The sequence below is a fragment of the Miscanthus floridulus genome, chromosome 19, assembly GCF_019320115.1.
Source record: "Miscanthus floridulus cultivar M001 chromosome 19, ASM1932011v1, whole genome shotgun sequence".
NCBI classification, from domain to species: domain Eukaryota; kingdom Viridiplantae; phylum Streptophyta; class Magnoliopsida; order Poales; family Poaceae; genus Miscanthus; species Miscanthus floridulus.
Genome location: NC_089598.1, coordinates 72,034,992 through 72,042,903, shown reverse-complemented (window position 1 = coordinate 72,042,903; position 7,912 = coordinate 72,034,992). Strand labels below are relative to the sequence as shown.

The 7,912-nt window shown below is 45.5% G+C and overlaps 1 pseudogene; it reads left to right on the top strand.

Annotated features, from left to right (window-relative positions):
* The first annotated feature begins 5,827 nt into the window (after positions 1-5,827).
* Positions 5,828-7,912, top strand: LOC136526166 (alpha-1,3-arabinosyltransferase XAT3-like; annotated as a pseudogene).

The following is a 7,912-nucleotide window of genomic DNA, read 5'->3' as shown; positions in this document are numbered from 1 at the left end:
TGGGTCTTGATTTTGCCACCAATCGATGCGTCCTGTTGTCGTGAACGTATTAGAGCTTTGTCTGTCGTCGATGATCTCACCGTCGGCGAGTTTGTGTCGGTCAGTGCCGTCATCATCGTAGTCAATGTCGGAGGTTGAAGATGACATGTGGGGTCATGGTGTCAGTGACTCAGCGTTCAAATGGATTTTTCTATTTTCATATTTAAATGAATAGTGATGTAATTTGTTATTTTTGTGTCGATTTATTTAGAGCTCCAAAAATTATGAAAATTTTTGTGTAACTTCTCTGTGATGTATAGTATTTAAGAAAAATATGAAATAATGTTTTTCAGTACGTTTTGAATGTGATAAAAATTTCTCAATTTATTAATAAATGGATTTCCATGATTTTTCTAGACTTATTTAATTGTCCAAAAATTATGAAATTTGTTTTGCCACTTACTTATCATGTAATAAACATATACTAAAATTTTGAGCTCAATTAGAATAAGTTGATTTATTTCATAATTTTTAATTAAATAATTAATTCATAAAAGCAAATAGTAACCTTTAATGATTTAGGTTTTGTTTGAAATTTTGGATTGAGTGATGATCTTGGATCATTTGTTAATAATGATCCATGACAATTGATGTATGTGTTACGAAAAAGATTTAGTTTGTTTGACTTGCAACTGTACCGCGAAGGAAAGTTGTATTCAAATTGTTAATTTTTGCATCCATCATCGAGCATCATGTTTCGTATTCCGTATCATGTTAAACATGGCATTGTTATTATGTGTAGTGAACGAAGGTGAGCACGTGGTAGTTAATCAAGTTGTTGAGGAGGTTAATCCGTCTGTTGAGGTCGGATCGAATACTTGTGAAACGTCGCAGGAACCGGATTTTTCCGTCAACGAAGGCAAGCCCCGGATGCATACAAACCTACCTTGTGTTTTACAAATTAATTTTGCTTTTGCTTTCTATTACTACATTAAGTGATTAGGAGTTAAGTAAGAACCTAATTGGTGCATTACCACCCTTGTTATTCCATATTTACCATATTACCAGTTTTAAATTCGTATATGCCTAGTTTTGCTTAGCTATGCGTAGAACGATGAAAGTCGGGTGATTACCTACCACCTGCAAGTTTTAAATGGAACCTTGGTTACTTATGTTATCATGTGATATGGGGATGTGGAGTAATAAATCTAGACCGGGCGGACTCGGTGTGTGTGAGCCACAAGACATGGAGGTCTTGTGAGCGGGTTCTTTCCACCTATGTCAATTAAGGCACGTCCGTTATTGAATTGCATGAGGTGAGAATTTGTAGTACTAACCACATACTCCGGTAAGCCTTAACTTAGCGATTCTAGTACGAGAATGGCTACTCGCGCGCTGGGAGTGGAGAGATGGCGGGAATAGCGTGTACCTACGTGGCAATGGGCTGGATTGGTGGAGTACTGTATTCTCGGGTGGCGCAGACCCATTCTTGTTTAGAGGATCTGAGGGTAGGTTGGTATATGTAGGTCGGGGATCTACATATGTCGTGTGGTCTGGAATTCCCAGCTGGGTTTTTTAATCGGTTCGAATCGTCGTTGCTCCTCGGTTATGGAGACTCAACTCACTATTCATCATCGTAGATTAATAACTGGAATTTGAGAAAGGTTTGCGAAAGAGATTGATATGAAGTTCATGATCTCATTACGGATCATGGCAGATTCATATGTGGTACTTATAAAGTTTTACCTTTGAAGTAAAGAATTTTGTTAAAGAGCTTTTACGCAAAAGAACTTTGATTATTAAAGCCATACCTTGAATCCCATGAGCCGGCATTCCTGAGTTCTATCAGTTTTATTTCGGTTAAGTCTTGTTGAGTACTTTTGTACTCAGGGTTCGTTGACCCTTGTTGCAGGTGAGCCTCATGAGCAGATCTGTTTTGGATCGTGCTACATGACGGTTGTTCCTTGTGATGACGTGGAGAAGTAAATGTGTGGCCCTTGGGCAGGGCAGTTTCATTGTGTGTTTTGTATTATATTATAATGCCACTCCACTATTTCGTTTTGTAATAAACACCAAACTTAGTTGTGAGGTTTGAAACTAATGTTTTGTAAATTATGTTATTGTAAGACTTCCGCTGTTTTTACTCTGGTATTGATATTTGAATAAATGTTGTAATACTGCAATGACTCTGTAATGTGATCCTGCTCGAAAATCATGGATGATTCAGGGTTCCCCGAGGACACCCGACAGACTTCTTAAGTTACCAGGAACATATGCACAGTTGTCAAACGTCGTTGGACAGTGACAAGTGCATGTGGGTCCTATAATTTAGGAGGTTCTGCCATAATTTCGCTTGTTTCTCTTGGTGGTTGCCACCACCTAGACGGTTGGAGCAGCGGTGGAGGATCGGCATGAGTTGGTGATTGTTCGTGATCGCCTTCGGTGATTGTGAGGGGAGTTGTACCTTCCCTGGCGGAGTGCCGAAAGGTAACTCTAGTAAATTGCTCATGTCATTGAGTTACCTCACTTGTGGGTCAGTTCTTGTGGTGTCCTATCGTGTGGACGAGGTTTGTGAAACACCTCTTAGCCGCCGAACCACCAAGTGTTGGTCGACACAACGGGGACGTGGCATGTTGGCAAGCACGTGAACCTCGGGAGGAAATCAATTGTCTTTTGTCATTTGCATTCTCCCGGTGATTGGTTTGATCTTCATCTTGTGATTGGTTCATCCCCTACTCGGCGGTATAATCACCCTACTTACTTGATTACATTCTTGCAAACTAGTTGATACAAGCTCTTTAGTATAACTAGAATTGAGAGCTTGCTTGATTATTTATATTCATCTAGTTGAGCTCTTTAGAGTAGCAAGTTTGTGTGCCTAAGTAATCATTACAACTAGAATTGTTGGATAGGTGGCTTGCAACCCTTGTAGAGCTAGAGCAAGTTTGCATTATGCTATTTGTCATGCTAATCAAATTGCTCTAGTTGATTTATAGATTTTTAAATAGGCTATTCACCCCCCATCTAGCCATACTAGGACCTTTCACCTATGATCATAAAAATGCTCGAGGGCTACTATCGGGGTTATAACCCCAGGGTATCTCAAGGTATCGATTAGATGGCGGGCCGCATAGCTCACAATGCAACTATAGACAAAGGCCTAAACGACCGAGGCCCAGCAAAAGCCAAACAGGTCAGGCTAGGCACTAAGGTTGGGGTTATCCATGACCCCTTCCACCTGCCTCGGTCTCACCATGCTCGCAATGCGTACGACCTCTCTCCGCCATGACCTATGGAAGAGATAGAAAGATGTCACGCCTTGCCAAACAAGCCTACCTTGACAGGGGCAAGCACACCACACTGACCCCGTAAGGACCAAGGTGATAGTAGTCACCTCAGCCCCGGTCAGATGCCAACCCTATGCCATGCTGCGTAGACAAGACAACACCGCCTCGAGGCGGTAACGATGGGTACAATGACCACCGATCGAGGTCATGGCCCTCAGCCCCATAGAGCGACCAGGTGAACAACGATCTAGGGCACCCACCTGCTATGGGTATGATGCCCCAAGGAACTTGGAGATGACAATGAAGACCATGACGGATGCCGCGTTGCACAGGACAGCTGACGAACCACTAGTGAGCCTACAGTGCCCACCATGGTCGGCATGGTAGCACCATGTCTCGCTCTGCCGCAACGTGGCCAAAAGATCATGACAACGGCCACGCTCGGACGTACACCAGAAGACGGCATAGCTTGCAAGCCAAGTTAGCTAGGACCTCCCTTAGTCTCTCAATCCTTCGGTCGGGGGAACCTTCTCTTTGTAACGAGCACCGGCCCCAAACTCTATATAAGGGCGACCAGGGCTTCCATCTCGGGAGATTTTCACATTCTTCATCCTCTACCATTCTATCCATAGCAGCAGGGCTCCAGGAGCTTCTCTTCGAGCTGCCCTTCGTCTAGCATAGGTTCTACCATCTCTTTCAGAGCATTCAAGCGAAGAACACGCGCTCAATCTTCTCTGAGACTGGACGTAGGGCTCTGGCCTGAACCAGTATAAATCCTCGTGTCTATTGGATGCTACCATCGTCTTCCTAGAGCAGCGCGACAATCGTATAAATTTAATAGTCCGGTTTACGAAACACCGACAAGACCTCTCCGAACATGAATTGATTTCATTATAGTTGCTTTTGGTGAATCTCCCGCGGGGATGAGCACAAAGCCCCTCACAATAGCCAAAGACCGGTGATAGATCGAGATGGTGGACTAAAGGAGGGTGAATAGCGTAAGTCTTCTAAGGTCTTTAATGTTGATGATCACTTGATCTTCATGTTGTCTTTGTACAAATCACCCTTGCATCCAATAGAGTAAATATCTTGTATACTCACAAACAACATTAATCTTTTTGATCATGAATAAACTACCAAAACCACATGTAGCCTATGCTAAGTGTCGTTTTCCTTACAAAAAGGAAAGAGATCATTTTGAGCCAAACAATAAAAAGGTGGGCTACTAACTCGCAATGCAAGATATGGGGTTTAGCGGAGGATCTTTAGGAAGCTTTTAAGATTTTTTTTTTCAAAAACCTTATCATAAAGAAAATTACATAATCTTTTAAGTTCATTTTCAAACAAAACACTAGATAGAAAAGAGAGAGGATTATGAGGATAAATGCAAAACGCACCTTAATATAACCTATGATTCATGAATTTTATTCAGAAAATAATACATTTCTTGATAATTTTTAAAGATATTTACTAATGTTGGCAAACATAAAAATACTAGAAAAAAGTATTGCTTTATTGTATCAATCGCAAAATCCAAAATCTTAGAGTGTGTTATGAAATAGCGCGCACTGTATCAGAGGTTGTGTCTCATGTTGAGCCAGGTACGTACACGCGGACCACCAGCAATTCAGTATCCAACGGCAAAATGGAGCACGCGACATGCCTAGCATGTGTCAATATGTCGTGTGTTGAGCTAGGTGCGCACACGCAGATCATCAGCAATTCAGCATCCAACAGCGAAACAGAGCACGTGTCATGCCTAACGTGTGTAGACACGTGGTGTTGAGCTAGGTACACACACGCAGACCATCAGCAATTCGGCATCTAATGGACAGTGTCTTTCAGTCAACAATATTTTTTTCTTATACCAAACCAGCCAACAGCTCCAGCCGAACAGGCTGTATGCTGCGCATGGACTAATTCTGGGCTTCGTGCTCGTGCTTCTCTACTTGATGGTCTCTGCACAGTTGAGCTATAGTAACCCGCATGGTAATCTCTTTCATATTTCTATCGCCACCGTCTGTTTCGTTTTAATTTTGAGTTCTGGTTGGCATAGACTCGAGGAACTATCCATGAGATTGCGATGAACAGGGGATTGTTGCTATACCGCTTGCATCTCACAACATCCTTTTGTGCTCACACGCAGAGGCAGCTTATGCTAGCGCAACAACAATCAGCACAGCTGAAACGGTTCCTGCAAGACGACAAAGAAGCCATCAAGAACACGGTACATATGCGCGATTTTGATTACTAGTACTTCGCTTGAATCTCGTAGTAGTACAACATTTCGCTTCGATTATGTGTTCAATAATGGAGTTACGTATTTGCTCGTGGCTAGATGCCAGGAGCACGGTAAGGGAGGTACTCGGTAGCAGCAAGGAGGTCGCGGAACCGCGCACGGAGCCATCAACTATTTCCCGCCACAAAGGTAAGCGTCAGTCCCGTGGTGCGTGACACCAGAAAGGCAAGCAGACAAATTCTTCTTGAATACGATGCTGATTTCGATCTTATCGTCTTTTTTTTGTTTATGGCACAGAGGCACATGAGAGCGATGAGAAGGAATGGGCAGACAAAAATCTAATCGAGGAACAATCAGGCATACATGTTTCTTTTGTCTTTGCTTGTTACTTAATTCTTCCTTCTGATCGGCCAGGGTCTGTGTTTTCTGTGTAGTTCCTTACAATCAGACTAAGGTTCCCTTTTGTCCCCTTGCTTTGACGCCAGTTGGCAACGAAAGGAACACTGACAATTGGAACCAAACACACCAACCAACGGAGAAGGACAATGTTGAATTCACTGAATTCGGTACCAAATTTGTGCCTTTTTCATGTCCTTTTTAAACCAAATCTTGATACATATTTACATCTGGTAAGTTGTGGCTGTGTGAGCAGGGGGAGGAACCGATGACTTCAACAATGTCGCGCGCACCAAGCCCATCTGCGACACGTCGTTCGGCAAATACAACATCTGCGAGCTGGCAGGCGACGCGCGGGCACGCGGTGGCGCCGCCGCGACGGTCACGCTTGTCTCTCCACGCGCTCCGCGCCGGGAGTGGACCATAACCCTACTCACGGAAGTACTTGGATGGGCTCAAGGCTGTCACGGTGAGGTCCGTTTCCATCCCAGAGCATGCACCGCAATGTACGACGCGGCTTAACATCCCGGCGATGGTGATCGAGCTCGGCGGGCTCACCGGCAACTACTTGCACGACTTCACCGACGTGCTCGTCCCGCTCTTCATCGGCACGCGGAGGTTCAACGGGGATGTCCAGCTCCTCGTCGTCAACCTGCTGCCCTTCTGGGTCGACAAGTACAAGAGTATCTTCAGCCAGCTCTCGCGCCACGAGATAGTTGACTTCGATAGGGACGACGGCACCGTTCGTTGCTACCCGCACGTCGTCGTCGGCTACGGCAGCCGGAAGGAGTTCACGATCGAACCCAGTCTCGACGCCACTGGCGGCGGCTACACCATGGTAGATTTCACCGAGTTGTTGAGACGAGCCTACTCCCTGCCGCGCCAGCAGCCGATCAAGCTCAGTGACAATCCTGCCGGACGGCGGCCGCGGTTGATGATCCTGGAGCGAACCAACAGCCGGAGGTTCATCAACCTCCATGAGGTCGTCGCTCTGCAGCGCAGGCCGCCGGATTCATGGTGACCGTTGCCGGCCGTCCGAGGACCAACTACGACAAGTTTGCGCGCGAAGTGAACTCCTTCGACGTGATGTTGGGCGTCCACGGGGCCGGGTTGACCAACTGCGTGTACCTGCCCACGGGCGCCGTGCTCGTGCAGATCGTGCCATTTGGCCGGCTGGAGGACATCGCCCGGGCCGACTTCGGCGACCCCGCCCGCGACATGGGGCTCCGGTACATCGAGTACAACATCCAGGCTGACGAGAGCTCGCTGATGGACGTGTTCGGGAAGGACCACCCCATCATCAAGGACCCCGTCGCCGTGCACATGAGCGGGTGGCGAAACATTGCAGAGTGGTACATGGGGAAGCAGGATGTGCGGATCAACATAGAGAGGCTCAAACCTATCCTGAAGCAGGCAATGGAGCACCTCCGGTAGAGACTATTGACTGAACAAGATAACACTTTCTTCTTATCGACTTCAAATTCTTCGATTTTGTTCGAGGATCAGGCTCTGTTTCGTTTGGAGCTAGTAAAAGCTGTCTGAGCCTGGGAACAATACCAGGCGTTAAGAACTTTGGAGGCCTAGAATGAAGTTTAGCCAAATTGTGCACCAGGGCTCCAACTAAACAACATGTGTAAGTGTGTATACTATAGGGGGGATAATGACCAACTCTTTTCAATCTTGTGTGTTAATCTGATCTAGGAGTATTTCAATCAGCGGCAGACCAAGAATTTCTACTGTGGGCACCAGGTATTCTAGCTATATATATGAACATACAATCGTATCTTTACGCACGTCTCCTACGCGAGCCACCGCCACCACGCCGCCTGCCGCATCTCCTGATCCTCGCCGTCGCCGCGCCTAGGGCCTCTCTCCTTCCTCTTTGGTGCGTCTGCCGGAGACAAAAAGGCTGGGATCTTTGGGAAAGAAGACAATGGGAGAATTTGCATACAATATTATGTATTTTTTATTTTAAATTTTTCATATTTAATTTAGAGATGTACTATGCCAA